The sequence below is a fragment of the Bos grunniens genome, chromosome X (genome assembly GCF_055505025.1).
Source record: "Bos grunniens cultivar Pamir isolate PY7600 chromosome X, Bosgru_T2T1.0, whole genome shotgun sequence".
NCBI classification, from domain to species: domain Eukaryota; kingdom Metazoa; phylum Chordata; class Mammalia; order Artiodactyla; family Bovidae; genus Bos; species Bos grunniens.
In genome coordinates this window covers 115,929,232-115,951,689 of record NC_141194.1, presented here as the reverse complement: position 1 = coordinate 115,951,689, position 22,458 = coordinate 115,929,232, and the positions used below count along the sequence as shown (strand labels likewise).

Sequence of the window (22,458 nt, the reverse complement as noted above, 5' to 3'; positions counted from 1 at the left end):
CTAAAGGAAATCAGCCCTGAATATTCATTGGAATGACTGATGCTGAAGGTGAAACTCCAATACTTTGGCCACCTGATATGAAGAACTGACTCATTGGAAAAAACACTGATGCTGGGAAAGATTGAAGGCCACAAGAGAAAATGCCGACAGAGGATGAGACGGTTGGATGACATCACTGACTCAATGGAATTGAGTTTGAGCAAGCTCCGGGAGTTGGTGATGGACAGGGAAACTTGGCATGCTGCAGTCCATGGGGTTTCAAAGTGTCAGACACGACTGAGTAACTGAAGCGAACTGAATATCTTACCACTCAATCAACAATGGATTTTAGCTCAAATTTATAATTTGCCTCTGTTATTTAAGAAGGCATTATTAGGAAAAGCTAAAGACAGTAGAAGTAGAGGACTTTGAAGCCTCTGGCCACTATAGCTATAGAAAACCTTAAATAAGCCCAACTCATAATCAGATTAATATGAAAGCTGGTAATGCTGAGCTTTACCAGAGCCCTGTGATCCTCAAAAAAAGTTACTATTAAAGAAATCCCACCATGTTTTCTGGCCTGAGAAACAGCCTACAGTGGAGTGTCACTCTTCCCTTTATGACCTAGCTAGGATTTACAGGTCTTCCCCTTGTTTACCTGGAACTCAGGCACAGACCCCCCAATTTCCCATTGTTTGTCTTATACATGATTAGTTAGCTGAACTGTTTGCCCCAGTGATCTGTGAGAAGAGTGACTTGATCAAATTTCAAAGTTTCTCTTCTGTGTATATGATTCTGAACTTAGATTCACCCCTAAGTTTAAGCAAATATTGGGATGCTTAAAATATATATAACAAATCATTCTCAACATCCCCTACAAGTGTAGTAAATTTGTTCTGATTGATGAATCTTCATTGATAGATCATTTTCACCCAAAGTCCATAGTTTACATTAGGGTTTGCTCTTGGTGTTGCATAGTCCATAGATTTGGACTAATGTATAATGACATGTATCCATCATTATGGTATCATACAGTCTAGTTACACAAACCTAAAAATCCTCTGTGCTCTTCCTATTCAACCCTCCCCACCCCTCTGCAACCATTGATCTCTTTACTGTCTTTAGAATTTTGCCTTTTTCATAATGCTGTATAGTGGGAATGATACAGTAGGTAGCCCTTTCACATTAGTTTGTTTCACCTAGTAATACACATTTCAGTTTTCCCCATGTCTTTCATGGCTTCATTGCTCATTACTTTGTAGGACTGATTGATATTTTATTATCTGAATGTACAACAGTTTCTCCATTGACCTACTGAAGGACCACTTGGCTGCCTCCAAGTTTTCACAATTATGAGTACGTTTGCCACAAACATTTGTATATAAGTTATTTTTATGGACATAAGTTTTCAACTCTTTCAGATAAATGCTGACGAGCACAATTGCTGGACTGTATAGAAAAAGTATGCTTAGTTTTGTAAGAAACGCAAAGCTGTCTTCTCAGGTTGTATTATGTTGCATTTTCACCAGCAATGAATAAGAATGCTTGTTGCTTTACATCCTTGCTTCGCATCCTATGGTGGTGTCGGTGTTTTGGAATTTGACATTCTAATAGGTGTGTAATGGTATCTTCAGTTCAGTCCATTTCAGTCACTCAGTCATGTCCGACTCTTTGTGACCCCATGAATTGCAGCACGCCAGGCCTCCCTGTCCATCACCAATGCCTGGAGTTCGCTCAAACTCAGGTCCATCAAGTCGGTGATGCCATCCAGCCATCTCATCCTCTGTCGTCCCCTTCTCCTCCTGCCCCCAATCCCTCGAGTGTTAGAGGCTTTTCCAATGAGTCAACTCTTCATATGAGGTGGCCAAAGTACTGGAGTTTCAGCTTTAGCATCATTCCTTCCAAAGAACACCCAGGGCTGATCTCCTTTAGAATGGACTGGTTGGATCTCCTTGCAGTCCAAGGGACTTTCAAGAGTCTTCTCCAACACCACAATTCAAAAGCATCAATGCTTTGGTGCTCAGCTTTCTTCACAGTCCAACTCTCACATCCACACATGACCACTGGAAAAACCATAGCTTTGACTAGACAGACCTTTGTTGGCAAAGTAATGTCTCTGCTTTTGAATATGCTATCTAGGTTGGTCATAACTTTCCTTCCAAGGAGTAAGCGTCTTTTAATTTTATGGCTGCAATCACCAACTGCAGTGATTTTGGAGCTCCAAAAGTCTGCCACTGTTTCTACTGTTTCCCCATCTATTTCCCATGAAGTGATGGGACCAGATGCCATGATCTTCGTTTTCTGAATGTTGAGCTTTAGGCCAACTTTTTCACTCTCCTCTTTCACTTTCATCAAGAGGCTTTTGAGTTCCTCTTCACTTTCTGCCATAAGGGTGGTGTCATCTGCATATCTGAGGTTATTGATATTTCATCCAGCAATCTTGATTCCAGTCTGTGCTTCTTCCAGCCCAGCGTTTCTCATGATGTACTCTGCATATAAGTTAAATAAGCAGGATGACAATATACAGCCTTGAGGTACTCCTTTTCTTATTTAGAACAAGTCTGTTTTTCCATGTCCAGTTCTAACTGTTGCTTCCTGACCTGCATATAGGTTTCTCAAGAGGCCAGTCAGGTGGTCTGATATTCCCATCTCTTTCAGAGTTTTCCACAGTTTATTGTGATCCACACAGTCAAGGGCTTTGTCATAGTCAATAAAGCAGAAATAGATGTTTTTTTCTGGAACTCTCTTGCTTTTTTGATGATCCAGCAGATGTTGGCAATTTGATCTCTGGTTCCCCTGCCTTTTGTAAAACCAGCTTGAACATCTGGAAGTTCATGATTCATGTATTGCTGAAGCCTGGCTTGGAGAATTTTGATCTTTACTATAGTAACATGTGAGATGAGTGCAATTGTGTGGTAGTTTGAGCATTCTTTGGCATTGCCTTTCTTTGGGATTGTTCCTTACTGTAAGCTTATTTAAAAAGTGAGATGAATAGAAATTATGACATAGAGTGTTTCCTCTTTTTCATATTTTAAGATTTTCTACTTGGTCTGATTTGTGTTTCTCATTGAAAACAACTATATTGTGATCTCAGGCTTCCATGAAATAGTTTTACCTATTTTTATTGATGTGAATGTTTTTCTGTATGTCTTTTTTTTGTGTGTGTGTGTGTTTTATTTAGTTTGCAATTTGAAAGATGTTAAAGTCATGTAAAATAAGATCAAATTAATTCATCCATTCCAAACGTATTTATTGATTACCTACTTTGTGCTAAGGATTCTCCTGGGCACATCAGTTGGGACAATAGAGAAGAACTCCTGGTTTTGTGGAACTCTGTTGGAGAGAGTTAATATACATGTTGTGAAGCAGTCCTTTACTTAATCCTCTTGATAATTATATATTTTAAATCATTTTACATAAGGAACTGAGCACTAGAGCAAGCAAATGACTTGTGAACATCACATATCCAAGAAAAAACAGGGCCAAATTTATAACCTAATTTTCCATTTGACTTTATAGATAACGTCAGGAAATGGCATTGTTCTTGTTACAGAATGATGATGCTATATTTGAGTGAAGAAAATTTCTAAAAGCAAATGGGAAAATAACCAAGCAGAGCCCTAGTCCTGCCTGTTTAATTTTTTTTTTTTTTTTTTTTTTAGGATTTAATAGGCAATCAATGATTTTGGATAAATCTTCTTTTCTCTTCCAGTATTTAAGGGCAGACATATCATCTTAGATGCTGGAATTTGTATGAGAGTCAGAATACTTAAGGCACTTAGATCTAATATTTTAGACAGGGCTTTGTTTACAGAGATCCTAACATAAATAGATGAATCTTTATAGTGCATCTTATATCATAAGAAAAAAAGCCCATAGGAACAAAATATATGAGAATGAAATAAAGCAGTGCATCTTCTTACCATGTAAGGTCATGTTCTAATCAGAAAACAATTTTTCTTATAATTTATCGAACCTGCATCTCTTACATCTCCTGCATTGGAAGCATATTCTTTAGCACTGTCCAACTAGGAAGCACCACAGTCCGTCTCTTTGGTGCTATGCAATAAATATGTATTTTAGAAGAATTATATAGCTTGTTATACAGATAAATGTATTTCTATTTTTCTATAGTTTCCCTCTTTGGGGAGAGAATTAGATAATCGTATGTTGACTACACACTGTAACTGATATCAATAAAAATTAAAAAAAAAAAAAAAAAACTAAGCCAAACATTTACAAAGCAGGTTTTATTTTGATCTCGATGTAGTCTCTTCTCTTTTTTTCGTTTTATATGGTTTACCTTAAATGATTTCCTTCACTCATATGGATTTAACTTCCTTACTATATACTTCAGTAACTTCTGTTCTGAATTTTCTTCTGAGGTCTTTGGCCATGTATTTCAGCTGCTAGCTGGATATGTCCATCTGAATGACACAGAGGCAATTAAAACACATTGGGACTGGAAGCACATTATCTTCTCCCATACAAATGAATGTCCCTCCTTGTATTCACTTAAGCCAGTTAATGTCTCTACAATCTATACTCCATGTCCCAAGATAGAAAAATAGAAGTCATCCTTAGTTACTTATTGTTTCTAATCTCCCACTGTTAATAAGTCTTGCCAATTCCATTCTTATAACCCAGATTCACCCCTCTCTAATCCATCCACAAAGCTTTAGTTCATGTAGTACCGGGAATTTTGAAATATTAACCTATCATAGTAATGATTTACCCACATTAAAACAACAGTGCTATTGGAAAGAGACATGCATGCAATTAGTGATTCTGATAACTGACTATAAAATAATCTGTATAATGAGGAATCTGAGGATATAAGTGGAGTGACAGATAACAAAATGTTGTAGGTTCAGTGTATTACAGATCGTAGAGTGATTGAGGAATGTTTTAGACTTTATTCTTTTCAATAACCACAACTCTTCCACAATTCCTATTTCCAAAAGCTAGGAGGTTACAGTTAAGGAATAGGACTGTGAAAGAGTTGTCATTATTGTAAAGAATAAAGTCTTAGGACATGGCCATGGGAATGACTGGGCTTCTCAGGTGGCACTGGGTTGAGAAGATCCCATGGAGCAGGAAATGGCAACCTGCTCCAGTATTCTTTCCTGAAAAATTCCATGGGGAGGGGAGTCTGGAGGGCTACATCCACGGGGATACAAAGGGTCAGACACAACTGAGCAACTGAACACGCACATGGGAATGATTGAGTAAGGGGGTGGAAAATAAGTTCACTGGAGTAGAGGAAAAGGAAGTGAGAGGACAGGGGACTGGTTGGACTATCTTTGCTTATATTGAAATTGCCCATAATTAAGTCAAGAGTTGTGTGTGAGAGAGTGATAGCCAGCCAAGGGTCTGTAAATGCCTGCAACAAGGAGGAGGAACAGTGGGGTCTGTGCTGTGAAAAGATGAGATATTTTGCAAATGGAGGCATTTATATTGATGGTGATCACTTCCAAGGAATTCAGAGAATGAGTTTCAGGAGTTGAGGGCAGGTTAGACAAATCATCAGAAAATAGGATGCAGAATGCCTTTCAGAGTCCAGGAAATGAAGGATGGGTGACTCAGAACTCTTGGCTTCTTTTCATAACTGTCATTAACATATATAAAAAGCAGGAGGATATGTATTTTTTTCTTTTTCATTCAGGTTAAAAACATATAATATTTAAACACAAATTTTATGTGTACAGCACACTCTTGATAAATAGATGTCCACTGTTATACAGCAGACCTCTAGAAATAGTTAATCTTGGTGCAGAACTCAACACCCATTGCAAAGCAACTCCGCAAAAGCTGGCAACATTTTACCATCTGCTTCTCTGAGTCTGACTACTTTGGATAACTTATATAGATGGAATCATCCAGTATTTCTCCTTCTGTGACTGGTTTATTTCACTTATGATTGTCTCAAGTTTCAACTATAGTGTAACATATGACAGGGTTTCCTTTCCTTTCAAAGTTGAATATGTATGCATATCTCATACTTTCTTTATCCATTCACCTGTTAGTGGACATTTAGTTGGTTTCTGCTTATTGTCTGTTGTGAATAATGCTGCAATAAACATGAGATTGCTTGTGTCTATTCTAGATCCTGATTTTATTTCCTCTAATAGATACCTAGAGTTGAGAATGCAGGATAATATACTTGTACATATTTTTAATTTTCTGAGGAAACATCACACTGCTTTCTCTACTGGCCACACCAATTTACATTCCCACTGGCAATGCAGGAGAGTTTCGTTTCTCCACACCCTCCAGACAGAACTTACTTTCATTTGTCTTTTTGATGATAGCTATTCTGATGGGTGTGAGCCCCCGTGGTGGCTCACGTTTGATCCCTGTGTGAGGAAAATCCCCTGGCGAAGAGAATGGCTCCCTAACTACAGTATTCTTGCCTGTAGAATTCCATGGACAGAAGAGCCTGGTGTGCTGCAGTCCATGGGGTGGCAAAGAGTCAGACACAACCCAGCAAATTACACACACGCACACCAGCATTCAAAAAACAAACAAACAAACAAACAAAAAACAAAACATTGATGATTTTGAACTGTGGTGTTGCATAAGACTCTTGAGAGTCCCTTGGACTGCAAGGAGATCAAACCAGTCAATCCTAAAGGAAATCAGTCTTGAATATTCATTGTAAGGACTGAAGCTGAAACTCCAATACTTTGGCCAGTGGATGGGAAGAACTGACTCATTAGAAAATATCCTGATGCTGGGAACGATTGAAGACAGGAGGGGAAGGGGATGACAGAGAATGAAATGGTTGGATGGCATCACTGACTCAATGGATATGAGTTTGAGTAAGCTCCAGGAGTTGGTAATGGACAGGTACCCCAGGCCTGGTGTGCTGCAGTCCATGGGGTCGCAGAGAAACAGACATGACTGAGTGACTAAACAACAACAACAACAATGCCTCATCAGATGTATGATATGTAAAACCTATCTCCATTTCTTTAGGTTGCATTTTCACTTTGTTTTTTTAATTGAAATATAATTGGCTTACAATATTAGTAACAGTATACAGCATAGTGATTCACTATTTTATAGATTATACTCCATTTAATGTTATTATGAAAAAAATGGCTATATTTCCCTGTGTTGTGCAATATGTCCTCCTTGCTGATCTATTTTACACATAGTAGTTTGTATGCATTAACCCCATACTGGCATCTTGCCCCTCCCCCCCCCACACTGATAAACACTAATTTGTCCTCTATATCTGTAGGTCTGCTTTGTTGTTGTTGTTGTTACATTCACACAGTTCAGTATTCAGTTCAGTTGTTCAGTCATGTCCGACTCTTTGCTACTCCATGGATTGCAGCATGCCAGTCTTTCCTGTCCATCATCAACTCCAGGAGCTTACTCAAACTCATGTCCATTGAGTCAGTGATGCCATCCAACCATCTTGTCCTCTGTCGTCCCCTTAGCCTCCCACCTTCAATCATTCCTAGCATCAGGGTCTTTTCAAATGAGTCAGTTTTTCACATCAGGTGGCCAAAGTTTGGTGTTCCAGCTTCAGCATCAGTCCTTCCAATGAATATTCAGGACTGATTTCCTTTAGGGTGAACTGGTTGGATCTCCTTTCTGTCCAAGGGATGCTCAAGAGTCCTCTCCAACACCACCATTCAAAAGCATCAGTTCTTCGGTGCTCAGCTTTCTTTATAGTCCAACTCTCATATCTATCTATACGTGACTACTGGGAAAACCATAGCTTTAACTAGATGGACATTTGTTAACTCCTACAAAATAAGATTCTTTTCTGGCTGACTAGGAGACACTTTCAAATATTGTTCATTTTACCTATTGTAATCATTTTTTCAAATCAACTCCCTCATTTCTTTAGAGCATTTTTTTTTAATCCAACAAAGCTCACAATAAAAGGCAATTTATAAACTTCAGTCCATGTCATGGTTAACTTTATTTGTCACATTGGCTTAGCCATAGTGCCTGGATATGTGATCAAATGTATTAAGTTCATGTAACTACCAGCACAGTCAAGATAAGGAGTTATTTTGTCACAAAAAAGGATCATCTTTGTGCTTCTCTTTTTATACTTCCACTACCCCCTGTACCCTGAAACTATGATAGAATTTTAAGTAGAAGAGTAGAAGGATCTGAGAGCAGTCAACTGGATCAAGGATGTAGCTTATCCAACTTTGGGTGCCCTAGAAGCCTTTGACAAAATAAGTGACATGTGAATGATTATTGTTTGTTTCATTTTTAAGGTCATTATTTTTAGAGCAGTTTGATTCACAGCAAGATTGTGAGGAAGGTATGGATATCTCCCATCTATTCCCTGTGTCCACACATTTATAACCTTCTCCATTCTCAACATTTTCTCCAAGATGGCAGAGTAGAAGGACATGCACTCAACTTCTGAAAGAACTCCAAAATTACAACTCGCTGCTGAATGACCATCAAGAGAAGAATGTTGGATCACACCAAAACAAAATACCCCATGTCCAAGGGCAAAGAAGCCCCAGCAAGATTGTAGGACGGGCAAAATTGCATTTACAATCAAACCCAATACTCACCAGGGTATTGTTGAGGGCTCAAACAAACCTTGTGTGCACCAGGACCCAGAGCATCCACAGAGACTGAGACAGAACTGTGTTTGAGTGTCTCCTGCAGAGGTACGGGTCAGCAGTTGACTGCTGCAGGGGCTGGGGCTCTGGGTGCAGTAGACCTGGATATGGTATAAGCCCTCTTGGACGAGGTCGCCATTAACCCCACCATAGAGTTGCCAGAACTTACACAAGACTGGGGAAACAGACTCTTGGAGGGCATAGACAGAAACGTGTGTGTACCAGGACCCAGGAGAAAGGAGCAGTGACCCCAAAAGAGATTGACCCAGACTTGCTTGTGAGTGTCCAGGAGTCTTGGGCAGAAGCATGGTTCAACAGTGGCCTGCTGCAGGGTTGGGGGTACTGAGTGTAGCAGTGCCTGCATGGGACCTTTTGAAGGAGGTCCCATTATCTTCATTACCTCAACCATATTTGACCTCAGGTCAAATAACAGGGAGGGAACATGCCCCACCCTTGAACAGAAAATTGGATTAAATATTTACTGAGCATGGCCCCGCCCATCAGAACAAGACCCAGATTCCCCCTCAGTCAGTCTCTTTCATGAGGAAGCTTCCATAAGCCTCTTATCCTTCTCCATCAGAGGGCAGACAGACTGAAAACTTCCAGCACCAGTCACATCCACAACTGGGTATTGTTTTTGCTTTGGCTCTGTCTCTTCATTCTTTCTGCAGTTAGCTCTCTACTGATCTCCAGTAGCACCTGCTGACCTGGGGAGTTTAGCTTTCAGTGTCCTATTTTTTTTTTTTTTTTTGCCTTTTCATACTCTTCATGGGGTTCTCAAGGCAATAATACTGAAGTGGTTTGCCATTCCTTTCTCCAGTGGACCACGTTTTGTCACAGCTCTCCTACTTGACCTGCCTGTGTTGGGTGGCCCTACACTGCATGGTTCATAGCTTCATTGAGTTACACAAGGCTGTGGTCCATGTGATCAGATTGGTTCAGTTCAGTTCAGTCACTCAGTCGTGTCCGACTCTCTGTGACCCCATGAATTGCAGCATGCCAGGCCTCCCTGTCCATCACCAATGCCCAGAGTTCACTCAGACTGACATCCATCGAGTCGGTGATGCCATCCAGCCATCTCATTCTCTGTCTTCCACTTCTCCTCCTGCCCCCAATCCCTCCCAGCCTCAGAGTCTTTTCCAATGAGTCAAGTCTTTGCATGAGGTGGCCAAAGTACTGGAGTTTCAGCTTTAGCATCATTCTTTCCAAAGAACACCCAGGACTAATCTCCTCTAGAATGGACTGGTTGGGTCTCCTTGCAGTCCAAGGGACTCTCAAGAGTCTTCTCCAACACCACAGTTCAAAAGCATCAATTCTTAGACACTCAGCTTTCCTCTCAGTCCAACTCTCACATACATGACCACTGGAAAAACAATAGCCTTGACTAGAAGGACATTTGTTGGCAAAGTAACGTCTCTGCTTTTGAATATGCTATATAGGTTGGTCATAACTTTCCTTCCAAGGAGTAAATGTGTTTTAATTTCATAGCTGCAGTCACCATCTGCAGTGATTTTGGAGCCCCAAAAGATAAAGTTTGACTGCCGGGAGCCGGTGAGGCATTCCACTCACGACAAAGGTCATGAGGAAGGAGGCTCGGCATACGCAAAGGCGGAATCGAGCCTCAGGAGTCCCCCTGGATATTCTCGAGCATCTACCCCAAAAAAAACCAGAGTCTGCCTACTTTATTGCTTTGTGCTCTCACCTCTGACTTTACTGGGGGCTGTCCCCCACCACCATCTCGCTCTCTCTGTCAAAGAGTTAACTTACAGCTCCAATTAATAAAGTTCCTGGGCAATTAGGAGTGTTTAAATCTAAACCCCTCAGATAGCTCTCTAACTCACCTGACAAGTTTACCTGGACTCCTACAGCTATGCATGTTTACAGTCTCCCAGCCTCGAGAGGCATGGGAAGCTTAAGATATTCAAATAGCTTGGAGCTTCTCAGAGAGTTAGAAACTGTCAGAATAAAACTAGTAAAAGATTTCATTGATGAGCCAATGCTTGTTTCCAAGTTTTCACATCCCCTGTATTGTATCCTTGAATATGTATTAATTAATATAGTTGGTATGTAGAAGAAATAAGTAGTGGCCTTGGTGTTAGCAACTTTAGACCCTTAAGGTAATAAATTCTTTCCTTTGTTGTAAACCCATTACGCATCCGCCCTATAGGAATGCAACTTTATCTAACACCTTCGGAAGATGGCGCCAAACCTTAAAATAATTACCCTTAGAGAAAATAAGTCTTCGTCAAGAGTCATAAAATGTTAATAGGCCTTCTGGCCAGAAGATGATGTGAATCACCTAAACCATTTGTATATGATAAATTTGCAGGATAGAAACCCTGGTTTTGATAAGGATCAAAGACTGCTGACTTTGCATCCCCTATTTTTCTCTATGTGTAACTTAGGGTATAAAAAACCCCTGTTGAAAATAAAGCTACGGGCCTTGCTCACCAAAGCTTGGTCTCCCCATGTCATTTTACTCCTTGACTTACAGCTGAGTCTCCATCTGGAGTGCGGAGGTCCTCTGCGACCATTTATTTGCCTGGGCTTTTAAGACCCACTCGAGAAGGTGTCTAAGGTGGGGCACCTTCCACTATTCGAGAGGGCGCCTGCGGCCTCCGTGGTCAGAGCTAACCTGGTGTCACAGGTTATATTGATTTTCCGCATAAACCAAGCTACTCAGCTTCTTTTCTCCGCTGAATTTTCATACTGAGCTATCCTCATTCTATTACTCTTTATATCTTTGATAAATAAATAAATAAATAGGTCACCAAAGCCATCTCTCCTTCAAATACCCTGGATCAGCCGGGGCTGGACCCCGGCATTTGACACTGTTTCCCCATCTATTTCCCATGAAGTGATGGGACCAGATGCCATGATCTTTGTTTTCTGAATGTTGAGCTCTAAACCAACTTTTTCACTCTCCTCTTTCACTTTCATCAAGAGGCTTTTTAGTTCCTCTTCATTTACTGCCATAAGAGTAGTGTCGTCTGCATATCTGAGGTTATTGATATTTCTCCCGGCAATCTTGATTCCAGCTTGTGCTTCTTTCAGCCCAGCGTTTCTCATGGTGTACTCTGAATATAAGTTAAATAAACAGGGTGACAATATACAGCCTTGACGTACTCCTTTTCCTATTTGGAACCAGTCTGTTGTTCCATGTCCAGTTCTAACTATTGCTTCCTGACGTGCATATAGGTTTCTCAAGAGACCAGTCAGGTGGTCTGGTATTACCATCTCTTTCAGAATTTTCCACAGTTTATCGTGATCCACACAGTCAAAGGCTTTGGCATCATCAATAAAGCAGAAATAGATGTTTTTCTGGAACTATCTTGCTTTTTCGATGATCCAGTGAATGTTGGCAATTTGATCTCTGGTTCCTCTGCCTTTTCTAAAACCAGCTTGAACATCTGGAAGTTCACAGTTCACGTATTGCTGAAGCCTGGCTTGGAGAATTTTGAGCATTACTTTACTAGTGTGTGAGATGAGTGCAATTGTGCAGTAGTTTAGTTTTATGTGATTGTGAGTTTCATTCTCTCTGCCCTCTGATGGAGAGGGATAAGAAGCTTATGGAAGCTTCCTGATGGGAGAGACTGACTGAGGGGGAGCCTGGGTCTTGTTCTGATGGGTGGGGCCAGGCTCAGTAAATTTTTAATCCAATTTTCTGCTGAAGGGCAGGGCTGTGTTCTCTCCCTTTTATTTGACCTGAGGCCAAACTATCCTAGAGGTAAAGAAGATAATGGAACCTCCTTCAAAAGGTCCCTTGCTTGCACTGCTGCAATCACTGCCCCTAACCCTGCAGCAGGCCACCACTGACCTATGCCTCCGCTGAAAACTCCTGGAGGCTCATGGGCAAGTCTTGGTCATTTACATTATGTAGTTTGTTGTATTTTTAAAGTCCACATATAAATGATAATACACAGTCTTTGTCTTTCTTTTTCTCTAATATGACTTATTTCACTAATGAAAATACCTCACAAGCCCATCCACGTTGTTGCATGTAGCAGATTTTCGTTCTCTTTTGTGGCTTAGTAATATCCCATTGTGTGTGTGTGTGTGTGTGTGTGTGTCTGAGGTCTGGCATGCTGCAAGCCATGGGGTCGGTATGATAGGGACACGACTGAGCAACTGAACTGAATAGTTCTTTATTTCTCTTTCAATTTGGAATTGAAAGTCTTACTGGGGAGATAAACCAGGTTGTAAATATTTCTCTTTCCACAATTTAAATATCAATATATCATGCCACTCCATTCTGGCCTGCAATGTTTTTATACAAAATTCAGCAAATGGCCTTACAGGAGTTCCCTTTTATATGATTCTGTGTTGTCTCTTGTTGCCTTTTGAATACTCTCTTTACTTCTTACTTCTGCCATTTTAATTATACTATATGTTAGTGGGGGTTTGTTTTGGTTCACCTTGTTGCATACTCTGTGTGGTTTCTGTACTTGGTTGTTCCCTTCTTCTGGTTTGGAAAGTTTTCAGTCATAATTTCATCAAATACATTTTACCATCTTCTCTCTCTTTTGTCCTTCTGAGATGCCTATAATGTGAATGCTGATATGCTTAATGTTATCCATAAGTCTCTTAAAATGTTCTCGTTTTTTTTTGTTGAATTTTCTTTTAGCTACTCTGATTGGTGATTTCCACTACTATGCATTCTTACAAATAGCTGTGGAAAAAAAAAAAAAAAAGAAGTGAAAAGCAAAGGAGAAAAGGGAAGATATAAGCATCTGCATGCAGAATTCCAAAGAACAGCAAGGAGAGATAAGAAAGCCTTCCTCAATGTTCAATGCAAAGAAATAGAGGAAAACAACAGGATGGGAAAGACTAGAGATCTCTTCAAGAAAATTAGAGATACAAAGGGAAGATTTCATGCAAAGATGGGCTTGATAAAGGACAGAAATGGTATGGACCTAACAGAAGCAGAAGATATTAAGAAGAAGAGATGGCAAGAATACACAGAAGAACTGTACAAAAAAGATCTTCATGACCAAGATAATCACGATGGTGTGAACTCTCACCTAGAGCCAGACATCCTGGAATGTGAAGTCAAGTGGGCCTTAGGAAGAATCCCTATGAACAAAGCTAGTGGAGATGATAGAATTCCAGTTGAGCTATTTCAAATCCTGAAAGATGATGCTGTGAAAGTGCTGCACTCAATATGCCAGCAAATTTGGAAAACTCAGCAGTGGCCACAGGACTGGAAAAGGTCAGTTTTCATGCAAATCCCAAAGAAAGGCAATGCGAAAGAGGTCAAACTACCACACAATGGCACTCATCTCACACAGTATAAAGTAATGCTCAAAATTCTCCAATCCAGGCTTCAGCAATATGTGAACCATGAACTTCCAGATGTTCACGCTGGTTTTAGAAAAGGCAGAGGAACCAGAGACCAAATTACCAACATCTGCTGGATCATCAAAAAAGCAAGATAGTTCCAGAAAAACATCTATTTCTGCTTTATTGTCTATGCCAAAGCCTTTGACTGTGTGGATCACAATAAACTGTGGAAAATTCTTCAAGACATGGGAATACCAGACCACCTGACTGGCCTCTTGAGAAACATATATACAGCTCAGCAAGCAACAGTTAGAACTGGACATGGAACAGCAGACTGTTTCCAAATAGGAAAAGGAGTATGTCAAGGCTGTATACTGTCACCCTGCTCATTTAACTTTTATGCAGAGTACATCCTGAGAAACGCTAGGTTGGAAGAAGCACAAGCTGGAATCAAGATTGCTGGGAGAAATATGCATAACCTCAGATATGCAGATGACACCACCCTTATGGCAGAAAGTGAAGAGGAACTAAAGAGCCTCTAGATGAAAGTGAAAGAGGAGAGTGAAAAAGTGGGCTTAAAGCTCAACATTCAGAAAACAAAGATCATGGAATCTGGTCCCATTACTTCATGGGAAATAGATGAGGAAACAGTGTCAGACTTTATTTTTTTGCACTCGAAAACCACTGCAGATGGTGATTGCAGCCATGAAATTAAAAGATCTTTACTCTTTGGAAGGAAAGTTATGACCAACCTAGATAGCATATTGAAAAGCAGAGACATTACTTTGCCAACAAAGGTCTGTCTAGTCAAGGCTATAGTTTTTCCAGTAGTCATGTATGGATGTGAGAGTTGGACTGTGAAGAAGGCTGAGCACCAAAGAATTGATGCTTTTGAACTATGGTGTTGGGGAAGACTCTTGAGAGTCCCTTGGACTGCATGGAGATCCAACCAGTCCATTCTAAAGGAGATCAGCCCTGGGTGTTCTTTGGAAGGAATGATGCTAAAGCTGAAACTCCAATACTTTGGCCACCTTATGCGAAGAGTTGACTCATTGGAAAAGACTCTGATGCTGGGAGGGATTGGGGCAGGAGGAGAAGTGGACGACAGAGGATGAGATGGCTAGATGGCATTACCAACTCAATGGACATGGGTTTGCGTGAACTCCAGGAGTTGGTGATGGACATGGAGGCCTGGTGTGCTGCAATTCATGGGGTCACAAAGTGTCGGACTCAACTGAGTGACAGAACTAACTGATGTATTATCTGATCTGCTGTTTACTTTTTGTGTTTCTCATATCAGTTACTGTATTCTTCAGCTCTGGTTCTTTTTTCAAGTTCCTTTTTAGAATTTTCACGGTGGTTTTTTTCTTTTTTTTTTCGTTTTTATTCTAATTCAGTTAGCATTATCATTACTAATTCTTCTGAATCTTTACCTAGTACTGTATATACCTCTGTTTTTTGGTTGTTTTGTCAGAGGCTGTCTCACAGTCTTTCAATGGAGACCATTCCTACTGTCTTCCCATTTTTCTCAGTTCCGTTCAGCTGCTCAGCCATGTCCAGCACTTTACAACCCCATGACTGCAGCATGTCAGGCCTCCCTGTCCATCACTAACTCCCAGAGTTTACTCAGATTCATGTCCATTGAGTCGGTGATGACATCCAACCATCTTATTCTGTTGTACCATTCTCCTCCTGCATTCAATCTTTCCCAGCATCAGAGTGTTTTCAAATGAGTCAGTTCTTCGCATCAGGTGGCCAAAGTATTAAAGTTTATTAGAGTTTCAACTTCAGCATCAGTCCTTCCCATTTTTTTCTGCCTCTCTGGATTAAAGTGCATCAGTTATCTATTATGGTCTTGATGGGATGTTCTTGTGGGGGAGCATGACTGTACAGTCTGTGCGGTACCCAGAGTGGGGCAGGATTTGATGGACCACAAGTCACATATTTCCTCAGGGTGTGCCATCAGCTATCACCTTTGGAGGAGATCTGTGGTGCCAGGGCTAAAGCCAGATGTGAGGCACAGACTTCCTCTATTCTCATTGGCCTTCTCAGCTATATTGTGGGCAGGGTGGGGTCCCAAGTTTCTGGAGCAGAGGTCCTGATTGTCAGGCCAGACCAGCCTGTGTTCCCTCTAAGTATGTGCCCTCCCCTCTCCCTGCACTGCAACCCTTGCCACAGAGGGATAAGAGGGGCCTGGGCATGTTGGACAAAGGAGCCAATCTATAGGCTGGCTGCTGACAGAGGTCCACACTACCTCCAATGTGCCATTTGTGCCAGCACCAGCAGTAGCTTCTCCCACCCTGCTTAAACATAGCTTCTGGTCTGAGACCCCTTGGTCCCTCACAACTGATCAGTTCCCCCTGCCTCTGCTGCCCTACCTTGTGGAAGAGGGGTTTCTATTGGGCAGGTGAGGCCCTCATGGGCTCTGGGCACATACTGGGTCATCTGCTGTGGCAGTCTGGCCTCCATCAGAGATCAGGACTTCTCCCGGTGGGCTGACTGTGTAAGTACCCTCCATGAGCATGGACCCAGCTGTCCCACACAGATGCCACCCTGGGCCAGATGCACCTCTGCTTCCCACATCCCAGCTCTCTGCCTCGTCATGGCAGCCCCTGCTCCAGTGCAGAGCAGCCACATGAAGTAAGCAGGACATGTGTAGGGGTGGGTAGTTGTGGGGAAAATGGGAAGCCACAAATGTGGTCTCAATCAGTCCTCTTCACCCTGACTTGGGAGCAAGCCCTGAGCACATGCTCCTGGAGGGGGGCGTCCAGGCTTCCCACAGTCCTCCTGCTAGTCCACATGTCCCTGTAACCAGCTAAGGATGCTTGTCTTCCCTGTGTCAGACCGCAGGACCAGCGTGTCCAATATATGGCCCGACCACTCACACCCACAGCAGATCTCCACCCACGTAATCTCCCTTATATTCTGAGTCCTCTCCCATGGGCACAGGTCAGGACTTGAATGCTCCTTTTCCCTTCTTACCCTATTCCCTGTGGATCTTTAATAGAGCCTAGGTTTAGGAATCTTTCTCCATTTTCCAATTAGTCTTTTGAATTAATTGTTCCACATGTTGATGTATTCTTTTTTTTTTTTTTTTTTGAGTATAGTTGATTTACCATGTTGTGTTAGTTTCAGGTGTACAGCAAAGTGATTCAGCTTTACATATACATGTATTTGGGCTTACCACTTGGCTCAGTTAGTAAAGAATCTGCCTTCAATGCAGGAGGTGCAGGTTCAATCCCTGGGTTGGGAAGATCCCTTCAGGTGGCCATGACAACTGTGTCCAGTATTCCTGCAAGGAGAATCCCATGGAGAGTGGAGCTTAGCAGGCTGCAGTCCATAGTGTCACAAAGAATCGGACATGAGTGAAATGACTGAGCACAGGCACGCATGCATACATATACCTATTTCTTTACAAATTCTTTACCCATTTATGTCATTAAAGAATGTTGAGCAAAGTTCCCTGTGGTTTTGTAGTAGGTCCTTGTTGGTTATCTATTTTAAATATAGTGGTGTGTATAAGTTAATCCTCAACTTCTGATTTATCCCTCCTCCCTCCCAACTTCCCATTTGGTAATCATCATTTCGGCTTCTATGTAGATGTGTTTTTGATGTGTTGATTGGGGGAGGCAGCTTTTTTGAGGAGTCATGTATGGATGTGAGAGTTGGACTATAAAGAAAGCTGAGCACCAATGAATTGATGCTTTTGAACTCTGGTGTTGGAGAAGACTCTTGAGAGTCCCCTGGACAGCAAGGAAATCCAACAAGTCCATCCTAAAGGAAATCACTCCTGAATATTCATTGGAAGGACTGATGCTGAAACTGAAACTCTAATACTTTGGCCACCTTAAGGGAAGAACTAACCTATTTGAAATGACCCTGATGCTGGGAAAGATTGAAGGCAGGAGGAAAAGGGGATAACAGAGAATGAGATGGTTGGATGGCATCACAGACTCAATGTACATTAGTTTGAGTAAACTCCGGGAGTTGGTGATGGACAGGGAAGACTGGCATGCTGCAGTCCATGGGGTCGCAAACAGTCAGGCACGACTGACCGATGTAACTAAACTGAGTCCTACTTTTTTTATTTTTTCCTTTTGTTGCCTGTGTTTTGGTGTCGCATACAGTAAATCATTTCTAAGATGGATGCTGTATAAATTCTCCAGTATGTTTTCTTCTGGTAATTTTATAGTTTCAGATCTTACATTTATTTAAATCTTAAATCAACTTTGAGTTTAGTGAATGGTATAAAGTAAGGGTCCAGTTTCATTCTTTTGCATTCAGATGTCTAGTTTGCCCACTGTGATTAATTGAAGAAACAGCAAGGTAAAATTTAATCATGATCATCTCAAGGCAGAAATGTGTGACAAGCCTGTAGGAAAGGTAATGGCATGAGGGACCTGCCAAGACCATGTAGAGTTTGGGGACTCCCACTTGATTCCTGCTGATATGTGGATGTGGTCCTGTGTAGATGTGTTCTCACTCTTAGAATATAAACCTCTGCCAAACAAGAGAAGCCTCTGAGCCAGCAGTATTGTGCTCTTACCATGAGTTCATGGGCACTATTTTGGCTTTTGCCTTTTGCCTTCAGTGTCATTCAAATGGGCAGCCTTCATGATGTTACTCTTGACCACTGATAAAAGCAGCTTCTCATTTAAATTCCTTTGACTTCTGATCCAGTCTCTAGTTTATGGTTTTTACTATATTTTCAAACAAATTCTTAGACATACATGGCAGAAGAGAGTGATTCTCTCCCTTACAGTCTTAGATAATTCAACTTCTGATAATACTATATCACCACACTGTTGATTTCTATTTCATTTACCTCTCTGGCATGCATTTCTGATAAGATACATACTCAAAAAATTATCATAAAAGCTGCATGTATTAAACAGTAAGTGATTAGAAAACATGAAAAAATTAATACTCAAGAGAATGATTGAGGAAGTTTCTTTGGGAGGTGACCAGTAGGCTGGCCTTAGATGGTTGCTAGTTTCTGAGTCACAGAAGACAGGATGGACACAGGCATAGAGAAAAGCAGAAGGTCTTATGGACACAGCTAGAGAGGTCAACTGGAATCTATTCATAGGGAACCTGTAAAAGTGGAAGTCTAAAGAGTTTGTACTACTCTTTGTAAGTGCTAATGAGCAAAAACTGCCACCACAAAACCCAAAAGAGCATTTGCAATAGGATTTGACATGTCTGAATCACAATATACCGTCCTTTTCCAGGAGAGCTACAGGCGACCGATATTGATGTTTTGTGTTATCCTACTTGGATATATCCTTTCTCAACTCATGACTTATTTATATTTTTTCTGTTTTAACTCTAGGTGTCCTTGGATCCTTTTTAAACTTTATGCATCCTCACCTCTTTCTGGAAAGTGACAGTGTATCAGTGTATTTTTAAATATATACCAGGGCTACTTTGGGGAAACAAGGCCCTCTAACATCAGCTTTTGGTCCACCTCAGGGCTTCCCTGATAGTTCAGTTGGGAAAGAATCCATCTACAATTCTGGAGATCCTGGTTCAATTCCTGTGTCGGGAAGTTCTGCTGGAGAAATGATAGGCTTCCCATTTCAGTATACTTTGGCTTCCCTTTTGGCTCATCTGATAAAGAATCCAACCGCGATTTTGGAGACTTGGGTTACATCTCTGGATTGGAAGATCCCATTGAGAAGGGAAAGACTAACAACTCCAGGATTCTCGCCTGGATAATTCCATGGACTGTATAGTCCATGGGCTTGCCAAGAGTCCAACAGGACTGAACGACTTTCATTTTCAGCTCTTCAGGCCTAGCAATTGGTTGCCTTCCCTATAACAGCAAGCATTTCAGTAAGTCAAACTGCAGGTGTTAAAGTGTGATAGTGTTAAATGGTGATTATATATGCAGATCTGAAATCACAGTACTGACCTATATGCAGATATATGGTCTCTCTGTCCATATCATCCTGGTAGCTGCTTTAGGTAATTAATTTTCTGCAGGCAAGGCATGAAAGTGCTCCCACTTCCTTTGAAAGGACAGCACACCCAGGGTGTCTTTCATTCTTATTGATTTTAAATCACATTCAGTGACTGACTTTGAATCATCAACTGGGTCTTCCAGGAGTTAAAGTACCAGAAAGATTTAATTAGGGAGCTGCAGTCCAGATAAAAGATACCATATCATTGACTTAAAATCTGAACTCAACTCTTTTGATGCTGATGGTGAAACTCTGTGTTTTAGTTTTTTATAAACTATTTTCTGAAGACACACGGGATTCCTCTGGTCAGAGACTCTGCCTTATATATTTCCACATTTGATTGACTACTCCTGGAACCTTTTTAAACATTTCAAAATGAAAGTTAACACCAAATTAAATACTCCATACTCTTACTTTTAAACCATGATAAACTTGTAGAACATGGATTAACAAAAGACTTTATTGGGGAAGAATGTTTTACCACTGTCGTTATTTAGAAATTCTAGGGTATGGTGATAAATGAAAGACCAGCTTTTACTCAGTGTTATATTAATACTTGTATCAAAAGTCTCTGTACAAACTACCGTGGCTGTCCAGTGGTTAGGATTCTGTGTTTTCACTAGAAGGGGAACAGGTTCAATCCCTGGTCAGGGAACTATGATCCCACAACCTGCATAGTGCCTCCCCCAATAAAAAAATTCTCTGTGGGGGATGATCCTATTTGTCATCAGCACTGGGATTGGGCCACACCCACTGCCCTGCCTTTGGGAATACATTTCTCCCACCGATTTCTTAGCATAACAGTGGCCTAATTGAATTTGATTTGCTACCTCTAAACATCATTTTAGTCATTGGGAGTGCTAGTTGTGGGTTTTAGTTGTATCAGCATTTTGTGCCTCCTGAGCACCTTTAGCTGACAGCATAGGCAGGTGATGCAACAAACCCCATTATGAGGTAGGAGGCCAGGAGGTGATTTCTGCCCATCCTGGGGCAGAGTTTCACATTCACAGTCAGAGTTTCACATTCAGGGGGAGCTTCACATTCACCATCCCCATGTGAAACCCTCTTCCCATCTAGGTTCTGGCAGTCTAGACCCTATTGTCATTCTACACCCCAAAGGCAGTAACACCACACCACTACTCCTTGCCGCTGAGATCAATTGTTAAGCAGGGTTATCCATCTTCAATGCAGACTCCTGACCCAGTCCAGACCTCTACACCCTGGCTAACTGGGGACCTGAGGGTCTGTTCCCCCAATCTCTTGGGACCCCATATCCCTCCCTTTTCAGGTGCTCACCTCTTCTCTTCTTTCCATCCCTTCCATCAGAAAATTCACCCTCACACACAAAAATATCATCTTTTCACTGTTTGATCTTTATTTTAATTGCAGCCATCAGTTTACTATGTTAGTGTGAGAGTCAGTCTTTTCCTGGTTGGCCATTTCTAAGAAAGCAGACCTCTGGAGACACAATTCTAAACTGTCTGCCCTTTTCTATTCAGTTACCGGCTGCCCAGGTTGTACTTCTCCAGGGTATCTCATTCTGGGGCAGCTGAGCTTATCTTCTCTTTTGGTTCTGCCTCTTTCTTTGACTCTGCCTCATATTTCTGTACCTTTTTTTGCTTTGATTTAGTTTCTTGCATGCATAGGAATAGAAAAAACACTTTGGCTTTCTTGTTTTCTTCACCTTCTTCAATTGAGTGGCATATGATCGGATTTTCTTTTTCAGGGTTCCTTGTAGAGGCCTTCTGAACCTCATGGTCATCTTTCATGCCTGTAAAGGCAAGGGAAGGTTACTAGTTTTGAGGAAAGAGCATAAAAACTGATTTGGAAGGGAGACTTCATGAAAAGGGATGTGGGTTGATGAGGGCTTTTGTGCCAGGCAGGGGCAGTGTAGAGGACTTGGGCAGCAAAGTCAACGAATAACATGGTGAGCATAGATGGAGTCATCTTACCTTCACACTGCCTCTGTATCTCCGTTGACAAAGGGTCTTCTTTCTTCCTTTCATCCTTGAAGCTAACCTCATTGCAACTCTTCTTGGCTGCCGTGGCTTCCTTGTTACCTTAGTCGTGATGATACCATGAAGTGGCCTAACCCAGAATCTCTGCCTCTGACCTCCCTATATATACCTTCTCAGGACAATGAGGAGCCACACCCTTCAATTTGATTGGTCAGCTAGGCACTCCCCTAGCCAGTGGTGGCTTGAGGGAATTAGACATCACAATGTACCACTTTGCCCATCAGCATGGGCTGGTGTATGCTAAGGGAGGCCATGACATAGCTTTCCCAATACTGATACCTCTGTGTGTCTGATTCTGGGGAGTGGTGATTTAGGGGCATGGTACTTCTTCTCATGACCTTCAGACTTTCCTTCAGTTCCCTTTATTCTTTAACTTATATATCTGCCTTCAACACTCCTGACTCTTCCAGCCCTCTATGAACCTCTGAAAAACACTTTCCATCCCACTTCAGAAATTTAGAGTCCTCTAGTCACTTCAATTAGGAAAAGGCAATGGCACCCCACTCCAGTACTCTTGCTTGGAAAATCCCATGGATGGAGGAGCCTGGAAGGCTGCAGTCCATGGGGTCGCTAAGGGTCGTACACGACTGAGCGACTTCACTTTCACTCTTC

General features: G+C 41.5%; 2 long non-coding RNA genes across 2 annotated transcripts; both read right to left on the bottom strand.

The window, feature by feature from the left end:
• Positions 1-3,147: 3,147 nt before the first annotated feature.
• Positions 3,148-17,608, bottom strand: LOC147341230 (uncharacterized). The gene is made up of 3 exons (XR_015158672.1): positions 17,050-17,608; positions 4,283-4,406; positions 3,148-3,312 (listed from the first exon to the last, which is right to left on the bottom strand). It is a non-coding gene; the product is annotated as an uncharacterized LOC147341230 (long non-coding RNA).
• Positions 17,609-21,180: 3,572 nt separating this feature from the next.
• LOC147341229 (uncharacterized) lies at positions 21,181-21,923 on the bottom strand. The gene is made up of 2 exons (XR_015158262.1): positions 21,781-21,923; positions 21,181-21,599 (listed from the first exon to the last, which is right to left on the bottom strand). It is a non-coding gene; the product is annotated as an uncharacterized LOC147341229 (long non-coding RNA).
• Between the last annotated feature and the right edge of the window lie 535 nt (positions 21,924-22,458).